General features: G+C 36.9%; 1 protein-coding gene across 2 annotated transcripts in view; it reads right to left on the reverse strand.

Annotated features, from left to right (window-relative positions):
* MORC1 (MORC family CW-type zinc finger 1) overlaps nt 1-15,958 on the reverse strand; it is a 188,230-nt gene that overhangs the window by 141,755 nt on the left and 30,517 nt on the right. The window lies entirely within an intron of this gene.

A 15,958-nucleotide genomic window follows, 5' to 3' on the forward strand; every position in this document is an offset into this window, starting at 1 on the left:
GAAGTAAAGCACTCCTCAGCAAATGTAAAAGAACAGAAATTATAACAAACTGTCTCTCAGACCACAGTGCAATCAAACTAGAACTCAGGACTAAGAAACTCAATCAAAACCGCTCAACTACATGGAAACTGAACAACCTGCTCCTGAATGACTACTGGGTACATAACGAAATGAAAGCGGAAATAAAGATGTTCTTTGAAACCAATGAGAACAAAGATACAACATACCAGAATCTCTGGGACACATTTAAAGCAGTGTGTAGAGGGAAATTTATAGCACTAAATGCCCACAAGAGAAAGCAGGAAAGATCTAAAATTGACACTCTAACATCACAATTAAAAGAACTAGAGAGGCAAGAGCAATCACATTCAAAAGCTAGCAGAAGGCAAGAAATAACTAAGATCAGAGCAGAACTGAAGGAGATAGAGACACAAAAAACCCTCCAAAAAATCAATGAATCCAGGAGTTGGTTTTTTGAAAAGATCAACAAAATTGACAGACCGCTAGCAAGGCTAATAAAGAAAAAAAGAGAGAGGAATCAAATAGATGCAATAAAAAATGATAAAGGGGATATCACCACTGACCCCACAGAAATACAAACTACCATCAGAGAATACTATAAATGCCTCTACGCAAATCAACTAGAAAATCTAGAAGAAATGGATAATTTCCTGGACACTTACACTCTCCCAAGGCTAAACCAGGAAGAAGTTGAATCCCTGAATAGACCAATAGCAGGCTCTGAAATTGAGGCAACAATTAATAGCCTACCCACCAAAAAAAGTCCAGGACCAGATGGATTCACAGCTGAATTCTACCAGAGGTACAAGGAGGAGCTGGTACCATTCCTTCTGAAACTATTCCAATCAATAGAAAAAGAGGGAATCCTCCCTAACTCATTTTATGAGGCCAACATCATCCTGATACCAAAGCCTGGCAGAGACACAACAAAAAAAGAGAATTTTAGACCAATATCCCTGATGAACATTGATGCAAAAATCCTCAATAAAATACTGGCAAACCGGATTCAGCAGCACATCAAAAAGCTTATCCACCATGATCAAGTGGGCTTCATCCCTGGGATGCAAGGCTGGTTCAACATTCGCAAATCAATAAACGTAATCCAGCATATAAACAGAACCAAAGACAAGAACCACATGATTGTCTCAATAGATGCAGAAAAGGCTTTTGACAAAATTCAACAGCCCTTCATGCTAAAAACGCTCAATAAATTCGGTATTGATGGAACGTACCTCAAAATAATAAGAGCTATTTATGACAAACCCACAGCTAATATCATACTGAATGGGCAAAAACTGGAAAAATTCCCTTTGAAAACTGGAACAAGACAGGGATGCCCTCTCTCACCACTCCTATTCAACATAGTGTTGGAAGTTCTGGCTAGGGCAATCAGGCAAGAGAAAGAAATCAAGGGTATCCAGTTAGGAAAAGAAGAAGTCAAATTGTCCCTGTTTGCAGATGACATGATTGTATATTTAGAAAACCCCATCGTCTCAGCCCAAAATCTCCTTAAGCTGATAAGCAACTTCAGCAAAGTCTCAGGATACAAAATTAATGTGCAAAAATCACAAGCATTCTTATACACCAGCAACAGACAAGCAGAGAGCCAAATCAGGAATGAACTTCCATTCACAATTGCTTCAAAGAGAATAAAATACCTAGGAATCCAGCTTACAAGGGATGTAAAGGACCTCTTCAAGGAGAACTACAAACCACTGCTCAGTGAAATCAAAGAGGACACAAACAAATGGAAGAACATACCATGCTCATGGATAGGAAGAATCAATATCGTGAAAATGGCCATACTCCCCAAGGTTATTTATAGATTCAATGCCATCCCCATCAAGCTACCAATGACTTTCTTCACAGAATTGGAAAAAACTGCTTTAAAGTTCATATGGAACCAAAAAAGAGCCCGCATTGCCAAGACAATCCTAAGTCAAAAGGACAAAGCTGGAGGCGTCACGCTACCTGACTTCAAACTATACTACAAGGCTACAGTAACCAAAACAGCATGGTACTGGTACCAAAACAGAGATATAGACCAATGGAACAGAACAGAGTCCTCAGAAATAATACCGCACATCTACAGCCATCTGATCTTTGACAAACCTGAGAGAAACAAGAAATGGGGAAAGGATTCCCTATTTAATAAATGGTGCTGGGAAAATTGGCTAGCCATAAGTAGAAAGCTGAAACTGGATCCTTTCCTTACCCCTTATACGAAGATTAATTCAAGATGGATTAGAGACTTAAATGTTAGACCTAATACCATAAAAACCCTAGAAGAAAATCTAGGTAGTACCATTCAGGACATAGGCATTGGCAAGGACTTCATGTCTAAAACACCAAAAGCAACGGCAGCAAAAGCCATAATTGACAAATGGGATCTAATTAAACTAAAGAGCTTTTGCACAGCAAAAGAAACTACCATCAGAGTGAACAGGCAACCTACAGAATGGGAGAAAATTTTTGCAACCTACTCATCTGACAAAGGGCTAATATCCAGAATATACAAAGAACTCAAACAAATATACGAGAAAAAAACAAACAACCCCATCAAAAAGTGGGGAAAGGATATGAACAGACATTTCTCAAAAGAAGATATTCATACAGCCAACAGACACATGAAAAAATGCTCATCATCACTGGCCATCAGAGAAATGCAAATCAAAACCACAATGAGATACCATCTCACACCAGTTAGAATGGCAATCATTAAGAAGTCAGGAAACAACAGGTGTTGGAGAGGATGTGGAGAAATAGGAACACTTTTACACTGTTGGTGGGATTGTAAACTAGTTCAACCATTATGGAAAACAGTATGGCAATTCCTCAAGGATCTAGAACTAGATGTACCATATGACCCAGCCATCCCACTACTGGGTATATACCCAAAGGATTATAAATTAGTCTACTACAAAGACACATGTACACGTATGTTTATTGCGGCACTATTCACAATAGCAAAGACTTGGAATCAACCCAAATGTCCATCTGTGACAGACTGGATTAAGAAAATGTGGCAAATATACACCATGGAATACTATGCAGCCATAAAAAAGGATGAGTTTGCGTCCTTTGTAGGGACATGGATGCAGCTGGAAACCATCATTCTTAGCAAACTATCACAAGAAGAGAAAACCAAACACCGCATGTTCTCACTCATAGGTGGGAACTGAACAATGAGATCACTTGGACTCGGGAAGGGGAACATCACACACTGGGGTCTATCATGGGGAGGGGGGAGGGGGGAGGAGGGAGGGATTGCATTGGGGAGTTATACATGATATAAATGATGAATTGATGGGTGCTGACGAGTTGATGGGTGCAGCACACCAACATGGCATAAGTATACATATGTAACAAACCTGCACGTTATGCACATGTACCCTAGAACTTAAAGTATAATAAAAAAAAAAAAAAAAAAAAAAAAAAAAAAAAGAAAAAAAAAAAAAAAAAAAAAAAAAAAAAAAAAAAAAAAAAAAAAAAAAAAAGAAATTATAAATGACAAATTTAAGCCCCAAAATTCCAAAATCTGAATAGAATAACAGTCCTAGCACCATTAAAAATAAAAGAAATAAATAAGGCAACAAGACTTTCAAGGAAGTTCTAAAAAGTCTATAGGCAGACAAAAGACTCACTTTATATAAACTCTTCCAAATCATAGAAATGGGGGAAGAAATTCCAACTTATTCTATGAGGCTACCGAAGTTTATATACCAATCAATACTAAAAAAGGAAATGATAATAAAAGCACAGTTACAGCCAGTCTCATGCACAAACATAGAAGCAAAAAATTTAAAGGATCAACAAAATAAACACAGTCATGTAAAAGAATAATACATCATGATCTTGTTGGGTTTATCTGAGGAATGCAAAGATCACTCAACATCATAAACTCTATCATAATAAAACACTACTTTAAAGGAGAAAAACAAAACTAAATCACTTCAACAGATGTCAAAAAGCATTAAAACTGAAACCTGTAGAATACAGCTATCATGCAGAAAAGAATAAGAATCACATTTCCTCATGCAAAAAAATAAATAAAACAAAATGTACTCTATACACTGAAAATACATTTCTCAATTTCACAAAAGCCATTGATTAAAAAGAATAGTAAAATATCACATATAATAGTCAAACATAAAAGAATGCCATTAAGACAAAAACAAAGAAGCATACTTGTTACCATTTCTATTTACCTAGCCAACTAAATTAAGAAAAAAGAAAAAGTATGAGTAATAGAAGACAAAATCACAAAGCTGTCCTTATTTGCAGATGATGAGACTACACAGAAAATCTACTGAAAACTATTAGAATAAAAGAGTTCAGTAAGTGGTCAGATACAAAATCAATAGGCAAACATCAATGGTTTTTAACAAATGAATAATCAGAAAAGCAATGGAGGAAAAAAATCTTATATGAATACCAAGAAGTCATAAAATACCCAAAAATATACCTAACAAGAAATATACTAGAGCTATGCAAAGAAGTAATAACAGTTAACAATCATTGAGTACATATTATGTGCCAGGTAGTGTCCTAAGCACTTTTCATGTCATAAATCACTTAATCTTCTCAACAACCTTTGGATATAATACTATTATTTTTATCATCACTATTTTCAGATAAATAAACTGAGGTCCTGTGAGGCTAAATTCCTTTCCCATACCATATATTAGTCCATTTTCATACTGCTGATAAAGACATACCTGAGACTGGGCAATTTACAAAAGAAAGAGGTTTAATTGGACTTACAGTTCCACATGGCTGGGGAAACCTCACAATCATGGCAGAAGGCAAGGAGGAGCAAGTCACGTCTTACATGGATGGCAGCAGGCAAAGAGAGACAGAGTTTATGCAGGGGAATTCCTCTTTTTAAAATCATCAGATCTTGTGGGACTTATTCACTATCACAAGAACACCACAGGAAAGACTTGCCCCCATGATTCAATTACCTCCCACCAGGTTCCTCCCCACAACATATGGGATTTCAAGATGAGATCTGGGTGGGGACACAGCCAAACTATATCACCATAATAATACAGCTTATAGAACTATAAACTGAACCCAGACAGTCCTTCAAAGTCTTGTTTTTAATTACTATGATATACTATGATGTTATAAAGCTCCACTCAATTATATAAAAGAAAGATTGGAATAAGAACCAACATATAAGTGTGTCAGTTCTCTCCCATTTAATTAAAAATTCAAGGAACTACCAATCAAAATCCCAAGAGCATTTTTATAATAAAACTTGAAAAGCCAATTTTTTTAATTCAGGTAAAAAAAGAGTATTTGCAAGAATAGCAAATAATGATTTTTAAAAGAACAGTGAAAGAAAGGCTTGGTATTTGTCCTTCTAAATAATAAAACACATTATAAAGTCTGTAGCAATTAAGTTCTAATGGGGCAGAAAGTGAAAAATATATCAATGAAGGGGAAGAGTTCATCCAGAAACAGAACCATTTATGATAAAAATTTAGTTTATAGTACTGATTTATTTCACATAAGTGGAAAAGGCTGAACTGCTTCATAAATATAGATTTGTTAGAAAAATTAAATTAATCCTTCACCCTCTATGTACACATACTTTGCGCCATATTCAAAAACAATCAAGATAGATTAAAAGACTATACAGAAATAAACGAAGATTCTTAGAGTAAATTAAAAGAGAATACATTTAAATCACAGTTACGGAAAGCATTTTTGAGTAGAAAATTACAAAATAAGAAAAACGTAAAGAAAAATGTTGACAGATATGAGCTCAAAAAAATTGAAAAATTTTATAAGGCAAATAACAATGCTAAAAGTCAAGCTGAGAGACTTCTGCTTCCAAAATGGTGGTGTAGAAGTAGAAGCAAGCTGGCTTCACATTCCCCACAACAGAAAACCAAAAACAAATATATAGTGCCAAAATTAACACGAGCAATACCACAGAACTCAAATATCAAGATGGGCAAGTTCCCAGAGCATAGAGAAATGAAAAAATTCTTAGCAGATGGTACAAGAATAAAACTTTTTTCTTTTTTTTTTGAGACAGAGTCTCACTCTGTCACCCAGGCTGGAGTGCAGTGGCACGGTCTTGGCTCACTGCAACCTCTGCCTCCCAGGTTCAAGTGATTCTCCCACCTCAGCCTCTGAATAGCTAGGACTACAGGAACGTGCCACCACGCCTGGCTAATTTTTGTATTTTTAGTAGAGACAGGGTTTCAGTATGTTCGCCAAGCTGGTCTCAAACTCCTGACCTCGTGATCTGCCCGCCTCAGTCTCCCAAAGTGCTGGGATTACAGGCGTGAGCCACTGCGCCTGGCCAAGAATTGAACTTTCATACCCATGATGATCTTTCCCCTAATCTGCCCATCTTCTAATATGCAGAAAATTTCCTCCTGACTCAGTTTCTACACCAGAAAAAGCGAGAGCAAGGTGGACAACCAGTTTCCCCACTATTCTGGGCTCCCCAGCAGGAGATCTGTCCCTGCTGCAATCCACTAGAAGCCTCACAAGTGCCTGGAGGGAGAAACGTCCTTGAGGACAGCAGGAAACTACCCTCCTTAGCCCTGGAAAACTGTGCTAGGTAACTCAGACAAATCATGTGGCTCTTCAGCAGCATCACACTGCAGGAAGTATGTTCCACAGGGCCCTTGGGCACAAAACCCCCATCAACCTTCCTACACAGATGGGAAATCTCCCTTAGGACCTTCCCTACTTAGGACAGGGCAGTGTTCTGATGATTTACTAGAGCCAAGGCCAATCTGGGTTATAGCACCACCTAGTGCCGAAAAGAAGGCAGCAACCTAGGAGAACAATTTAAAAAAAAAAAAAAAACAGGTAAATTATGAATAATCTTCAAGCAAATATACCCAATGAAAACAAAACAAAAGAAAAACCAGACAGAGAAGACTGGGAGAGGTCATTAATCCTTCAGTGTGAAGACACAGATGTACATTCACAAGAAACAACAGCAAACAGAGAAGGACCTGCCCAAACAAAGCAAGGAAGCAGTGACTGACCCTAACGAAAAAGCAGTATGTGAGCTCTCGGATAAGGAATTAAAAATAATAGTTTTAAGGAAACTCAGTGATCTCCAAAGTAACATAAAAAAGTAATTCAGGAATTAATCAAAGAAATTTAACAACGAGATTGAAATAAGTTAAAAATCAAACAAATATTGAAACTGAGAAATATATTTACTGAATTAAAAAATTCATTCAAGGCTCTGAACAACAGAATAGATCAAGTAGAGGAAATCATCTGTGACCTCAAAGATTGGTTATTTGAAAATACACAGATGAGCAAAAAGTAAAAAAAAAAAAATGAAAGAAACAAAGATTGCCTACCAGGTACAGAAAATTACCTCAAAAGACCAATCTAAGATTGATTGGTGTTCAAGAGGGAATAAAGCAATAGCAAGGGGTAGAAAGCTTATTCGAAGAAATAATAACAGAAAATTTTCCCAAATTTGAGAAAGAGATAAATATCCAGGTTTGGAAGCTCAGAGAACATCAAACAGATCCAACCCAAATAAGACTACCCGAAGGCATGCAAGAATAAAACTCTCAACAGTCAAAGACAAAGAGAGAATCCTAAAAGCAGCAAGAGGAAAGAAGCAAGTAACGTGTAAAGGAGCTCCAATTTGTCTAGCAATATAATTTTCAGTTGAAACCATACTGGCTAGTAGACAGTGAAATAATATTTCCAAAGTGCTAAGAAACAAATGCTGCTATTCAAGAATACTACATCCAGCAAAGCTATCCTTCAAATATAAAAGACAGATAAAGGTATTTCCTAGACAAACAAAAGCTGAAAGAATTCATCACCACCAGACCCATCTCAACAAGAAATGCTAAAGGTATTTTTTCAATCTAAAAAAAACAAAATACTAAGATAATGTGGGGAAAAGAAAAAGAGATCACCCTGTTACTGTGTCTATATAGAAAGAAGTAGACATAAGAGACTCCATTGTGTTCTGTATTTGAGATGCTGTTAATCTGTGACCCTACCCCAACCTTGTCCTTGCAAGAGACATATGCTGTGGTGACTCAAGGCTTAATGGATTTTGGGCTGTGCAGGATGTGCTTTGTTAAACAAGTGCCTAAAGGCTGCTTGCTGGTTAAAGGTCATCACCATTCTCTTAATCTCAAGTAAGAGAAAAGCATTTGTCTCCTGCCTGTCCCTGGTCAATGGAACATCTCGGTGTGAGACCCCATTGTATGCTCTGTTTACTGAGATAGGAGAAAACGCCTTACGGCATAAGGTGGGAATTGCTGGCGGGACTTGCTGGAGCAATGCTGCCAAGAGGTTTATGGAGATGTTTGCATATGTTTATCAAGGCACAGCATTTTCCTTTGAACTTATTCATGTCACAGAGATCTTTATCCATATGTCTTACCGCTAATTTTCTCCCTTAGATGATCCTATTGTCCTGCCACTCCCTTATCTTTAAGATGGTAAAGATAATTATCAATAAATACTAAGGGAACTCAGAGAACGGTGCCGCCGTGGGTCCTCTGTATGCTAAGCGCTGGTCCCCTGGGCCCACTTTTTCTTTCTCTATACTTTGTCTCTGTGTCTCATTTCTTTTCTCAAGTCTCTGGTTCCACCTAACGAGAAACGCCCACAGGTGTGGAGGGGCAGGCCACCCCTTCAAGGTAAAATAAAAATCTTTTCAAGATATAAGATCCACTGGTAAAATTAACTACATGAACAAACCCAGAATACTATAATTGTGGTGCACAATCTACTCATTATGCTAGTATGAAACCCAAAGACAAATCTATCAAAAACAGTAATATCTACAGCAACCTGTTAAGAGAGAGTAATATAGGGCTGGGCGCGGTGGCTCACGTCTGTAATCCCAAGACTATGGGAGGCCGAGGTGGGCAGATGACGAGGTCAGCAGTTCGAGACCAGCCTAGTCAATATGGTGAAACCCCATCTCTACCAAAAATACAAAACATTAGCCGGGCATGGTGGCGTGCACCTGTAGTCCCAGCTACTTGGGAAACTGAGGCAGTAGAATTGCTTGAACCCAGAAGGCAGAGGTTGCAGTGAGCCAAGATGGCACCACTGCACTCCAGCCTGGGTGACAGAGTGCGACTCTGTCTCAAAACCAAAAAAAAGAGAGATAGTAATATAAAAATATATAAAATGAGACAACTAAAAGTCAAAATGTGAGGGTGATCAAATTAAAGTTTAGAGGGTTTTTTTTTCATTTTTTTCTTTTTTTGTTTGTTTCTATTCTTTGTGATCTAAGTTGTCATCTCTTTATAATAACTTGTTACATCTCTAAGATGTTTTTGGTAAGCCTTACGGTGACCACAGTGCAAAAATTTATTATAGACACACTGACAATTAAGAAGTAACAAACTAGGCCGGGCGCGGTGGCTCAAGCCTGTAACCCCAGCACTTTGGGAGGCCGAGACGGGCGGATCACGAGGTCAGGAGATCGAGACCACCCTGCTAACACGGTGAAACCCCGTCTCTACTAAAAATACAAAAAACTAGCTGGGCGAGGTGGCGGCGCCTGTAGTCCCAGCTACTCAGGAGGCTGAGGCAGGAGAATGGCGTGAACCCGGGAGGCGGAGCTTGCAGTGAGCTGAGATCTGGCCACTGCACTCCAGCCTGGGTAACAGAGCGAGACTCCGTCTCAAAAAAAAAAAAAGAAGTAACAAACTAAAACATACAACCAGAAAAAAAATCAGCCACAAAGGAAGACAGTAAGAAAGCAAGTGAGGGGTTATAAAACAACCATGAAATGAGCAACAAAATCACAGTGGTAAGCCCTTACTTATCAACAATGACACTAAATGTAAATAGACTCAATTATGCAATTAAAAGAGAGGAACTAAATGGATTAAAAAAACAAGACCCAACTTATGCTACCTATAAGAAATTTACTTTATCTATAAAGACAAATAGATTTGGAGTGAAGGGATGGCAAAAGATATTTCATGCAAGTAGAAATGAGAAAAGCAAGAGCAGACACATCGGATAAAACAGTCAAAGGCTGTAAAAAGACACAAAGAAGGTCACTATCTAATGATAAGGGAGTCAATTCAGCAAGAGAATATAACAATTACATATATCTGTGCACCCAACACTGGAGCACCCAAAAATATAAAGCAAACTCTAATACATTCAAAGGAAGAGATAGACTGAAATACAATAATACTAGGGGACTCCAAAACCCCACTCAGTTATGGAGAGATCATCCAGACAGAAAATCAACAAGAAATCTCAGAGTTAAACTATCTGGTAGATCAAACAGGTCTAAATGACATTTACACAACATTTCACTCAACAGCTGCAGAATACACACTGTTTTCATCAGCACATGGAACATTCTTCAAGAACAGACCACATCTTAGGCCACAAAACGAGTCTCAGCAAATTCAAAAAAGTAGAAATCAGCCAGGTGCGGTGGCTCACGCCTGTAATCTCAGCATGGGAGGCCAAGATGGGTGGATCACCTGAGCTCGGGAGTTCGAGACCAGCCTGACCAACATGGAGAAACCCTGTCTCTACTAAAAATACAAAATAAGCTAGGCATGGTGGCACATGCCTGTAATCCCAGCTACTCAGGAGGCTGAGGCAGGTGAATCACTTGAACCGGGGAGGCAGAGGTTGTGGTGAGCCAAGACTGTGCAATTGCGCTCTAGCCTGGGCAACAAGAGTGAAACTCCATCTCAAAAAAAAAAAAAAGAAAAAAAAGTAAATATCATATCAAGTATTTTTTCTGACTACAGTGGAATAAAACTAGGAATCAATAACAAGAGAAACCATATAAACTACACAAATACATGAAAATTAAGCAACATGCTCCAGAATGATTAATGGGTCAATGTAGAAATTCAGAAGGAAATTTGAAAATCTCCTGAAACAAATGAAAAAGGAAGTACAATATACCAAAATCTACGGGATGTAACAAAAGCAGTGCCAAGAGGGAAGTTTATAGCATTAAATACCTACATCAAAATGTTGAAAGCCTTCAAATAAATAACCTAATGTTATTTATAACCTCAAGGAACTAGAAAAGTAAGAACAAATCAAACCCAAAATTACAAGAAAAGAAATAATGATCAGAGCATCAGAGCACTGACTAGTCTTCTAAACAAGAAAAAATGATGAAAGCATAAATAAATAAAACTGAGACCAAAAAAAACCACAGATCAACAAAATGAAAAGGTGCTTTTTGAAAAGATCCAAAATGTTTGAAAAACCTTTAGCAAAACTAAGAAAAAGAGAAGACGCAAATAAATCAAATTGAAAATGAAAAAGACTTAAACGAACTGAGACCATAAGAAACACAAAGAATCATTAGAGATGATTATGAACAACTATGTACCAACAAATTGAAAAACCTAAAAGAAATGGATAAATTCCTGGACACATGCAACTTACCAAGACTGAACCAGAAAGAAACAGAAAATCTTAACCGACCAATAATGATAAACAAGATTGAAGCTGTAATAAAAAGGTGCCCATCAAAGAAAATCCCAGGACCTGATGTCTTCACTGCTGAATTGTACCAAACATTTAAAGAAAAACTAATACCAATTCTACTCAAACTCTTCAAAAAAACTGAAGAGGAAGGAATTCTTTCAAACTCATTCCGCAAGGCCAGCATTGCCCTGATACCAAAACCAGAAAAATACAACCAAAAAGGAAAACTACAGGCCAATATCACCGATGAACACAGATGTAAAAATCCTTAACAAAATACAAGCAAATTGATTTCAACAACACATTAAAAGGATCATTCACCTTTATCAAATGAGATTCATCCCAGGAGTGGAAGGATGGTTGAACATATGCAAATAAATAAACATGATACATCACATTAACAGAATCAAGGACAAAAACCATAGGATCATTTCAATTGATGATGAAAAATCATTGATAAAATTCAACATCTCTTTATGATAAAAACCTTTAACAAATTGTGTAAAGAAATAATATACCTCAAAATAATAAAAACCATGTAAGATAAACACATAGTTAACATTATACTGAATAAGAAGAAATTGAAAGCCTTTCCTCTAAGACCCGAAGTAAGATAGGGATGGCCCACTGTCCCCACTTTTATTCCTAATACTGGAAGTCCTGGCCATAGCAATTAGGCAAGAGAAAGAAATATGGGGCATTCAAATCAGAAAGAAAGAAGTCGAATTAGTCTTGTTTGAGAATGACATGATCTTATATTTAGAAAAAACTAAAGATACCACCAGCAAACTGTTAGAACTGATAAATGAATTCAGCAAAGTGGCAGAATACAAAAGATGCATACAATTAGCAGCATTTCTATATGCCACCACCAAACAATCTGAAAAAGAAATCAAAAAAGCAATCCCATTTATAACAGCTACAAAGAATATAAAATACCTAGAAGTCAACTTAACCAAAGAAGTGAAAGATCTATACAAAGAAAATTATAAAATACTGATGAAAGAAGTTGAAGAGAATGCAAAACATAATGGAAAGATATTCCTCATGAATTGGAAGAATTAATATTGTTGAATATTAAATACCACCCAAAGCAATTTACAGATTCAATACAATATCAAAATACCAGTGGTATTCTTCACAGAAATAGAAAAAAATCTTAAAATTTATATGCAACCACAGAAGACACTGAATAGCCAAAGCAATCCTGAGCAAAAAGAACAAAGAACATCACATTACGTGACTCCAAAATATACTACGAAGTTACAGTAACTAAATCAGCATGGTACTGGCATAAAAACAGACACAGAACAATGGAACAGAAGAAGACAGAACCCAGATATAAATTCAGGCATTTATAGCCAACTCGTTTTTGACAAAGGCATCAAAAATACGCAAAGGGGAAAGGACAGTTTCTTCAACAAATGGTGCTGAATGCACATATGCAGAAGAATGAAATTAGACCCCATCTCTCACCATATACAAACATCAAATAAAATGGATTAAAGACTTAAATGTAAGACCTAAAACTATGAAACTACTAGAAAGCCAGTTAGAAAACACTGGGGAAACTCTCCAGGAAATTAATCTGGGCAAAGGGGTGTGTGTGGGGCGGGGGGGGGGGGGGGGGGGGGGGGGGGCGGTGTGGGTGTGTGTATGTGTGTCTGTGTGTGTGTGTGTGTGTGTGTGTGTGTGTGTAAGACCTCAAAAGCAAAAGTAATTAAAACAAAATAGACAAATGGCATTACATCAAGCTAAAAAGTTTCTGCAAAGCAAAGAAGACAATCAACGAAGTGATGAGACTACCCACAGAATAGGAGAAAATATTTGCAAACTATCCATCTGACAGAGGACTAATATCCAGAATATATAAGAAGCTCAAACAACTCAATGGCAAAATACCAAATAATCTAATTTTAAAATGGGCAGAAGATCTGATTAAACATTTCTCAAAAGATAACATACAAATAGCCAAAGGTATATGGAAAAATGCTCAACATCACTAATCATCAGAGAAATGTAAACCAAAACCACAATGAGATATCATCTTGCCCCAATTAAAATGGCTTTTCTCAAAAAGACAGGGAATAACCAATACTAGTGAGGATGTGGAGAAAGGGGAACCCTCGGATGCTGTTGGTAGGAATGTAAATCAGTACAGCCATTTTGGAGAATAGTATGGAGGCTCCTCAAAAAACTAAAAACAGAACTACTATATGATCCAGCAATTCCATTACTGGAAAGACACTGAACCTATCAAAGAGATATCTGTATTCCCTTGTTTATTGCAGCACTATTCACAATACACAAAATATGGAATCAACCTAAGTGCCATAGTGGACGAATGCATAAAGAAATGTTGTACATATACACAACAGAACACTATTCAGCCATAAGAAAGTATGAAATCCTGTCATTGTAGCAACATGGACTGAACTGGAGGTCATTATGTTAAGTGAAATAAGCCAAGCACAGAATGACTAATATAACATGTTCTCACTCATGTGTAGGAGCTAAAAAAGTGGATCTCATTAAGATGGAGAGTAGACTGGTAGTTACCAGAGGCAAGGTAATAAGGTGGGGATGAAGACAGGTTGATTTAATGGGATGAAATATACAGTTAAACAGAAGAAATAAGACCTACTGTTCAACAGATCAATAGTGTAACTGTAGTTAACAATCATCTATGGTACATTTCAAAATAGCTAGAAGAGAATAATTAGAAGGTTTGTAGCATAAAGAAAAGAAATATTTAAGGGGATGAATATCCCAATTACCTCTATTTTAACTTTACAAATTATACAAATGTATCATGTACCCTGAAAATATGTACATCTATAATCTACCAATATACTTTTTTAAAGTTTTTTTAAGTCAAGTTGATGGAGAAAGAAGGAGGTGCATGTAATTCATAAAGGATAATAATTTGTAGTGATGCACTGGTAGATTTCTATCAAACCTGATGGACTGTGTTCATGTCCTGGTTATCATATTGTACTTTGGTTTTGCAAAATACCACCACTGGGGAAAATTACAACCACTTAACCCAGTAATATTATTTCTGAGAATCAATAGTAAATAAACACTTGTCTAAGTATCTAACAATGTAAGTATAAAGACTGACATTGTTCTCAAAAGTGAAAAATTAAAATCAACCTGAATGCCCATCAATAGAGAACTACTGAGGTACAGGTAGACCATCCCTTATCTGAAATGCCTGGGACCAGATATGTTTCAAATTTCTAATTTTTTTCAGATTTTGGTAAAATATCAACATTTGGAACATCTGGGTGAAAGGTACATGGGAATTTTCTGTATTATCTTTAAAACTCTGAAAAGTCAAATTTTTTCAAAAACTTTAAAAGGTTAAGTTAAATCTAGTATAAAGTGACAGATAATAAATATCTGGAAGACAGATTTAAATCCCAACGAGCATAATAATTTCTACAGTAGAAGAGAGATTGGGGGAGCTGAGGTGGAGAATGAGGACGCACTTTTATATCGCTTTACCTATTTATGAAAGTTTAAATATTTTTCAATGAGTTAATATTTGTAATACTAATTGAAGCTCCTCCCTTCATTCCCACTCCATCCTCTGCCCCCAAAATTAATGCCTCTTGAACAGGTGCTGAACCACTTGGCAAACAACAAGGGAGAGTGAGGTATATGGGAAGTAAAGAGAACTATTGCTTGGCAATCAGGCAAGAGAAAGAAATAAAGGGCATCCAAATAGGAAGAGAGGAAGCCAAACTACATGTGTTTGCAAACGACATGATTCTGTATCTAGAAAACCCCATAGTCTCAGCCCAAAAGCTCCTTTGGCTAATAAACAACCTCAGCAAAGTTGCAGATACAAAATCAATGTACAAAAGTCACTAACATTCTTATACATTAACAACAGCCAAGCTGAGAGTCAAATCAGGAAGGCAATCTCATTCACAACTGCTACAAAAAGAATAAAATACCTAGATATACGCCTAACCAGGGAGGTGAAAGATTCCCACAAGGAGAATTACAAAACACTGCTCAAATAAATCAGAGAAGACACAAACAAATGGAAAAACATCGCATGCTCCTGTATAGGAAGAATCAATATCATTAAAATGACCTTACTGCCCAAAGCAATTTACAGATTCAATGCTATTCCTGTCAAACTATCAATGACATTCTTCACAGAACTAGAAAAAAATTATCTTAAAATTCATATGGAACCAAAAGAGCCTGAATAGCCAAAGCAATCCTAAGCAAAAAGAACAAAGCTGGAGGTACCACATTACCCAACTTCAAATTATACTAAAGGGGTACAGTAACCAAAACAGCATGGTACTGGTACAAAAACAGACACATAGGCCAAAGAAAGAGAATAGAGAGCCCAGAAATAAGGCTGCACACCTACAACCATCTGATCATCAACAAAGCTGATAAAATGAAGCAATGGGAAAAGATTCCCTATTCAATAAATGGTGCTGGGATAACTGGCTAGCTA

Source organism: Rhinopithecus roxellana, chromosome 1 (assembly GCF_007565055.1).
Source record: "Rhinopithecus roxellana isolate Shanxi Qingling chromosome 1, ASM756505v1, whole genome shotgun sequence".
NCBI lineage: Eukaryota > Metazoa > Chordata > Mammalia > Primates > Cercopithecidae > Rhinopithecus > Rhinopithecus roxellana.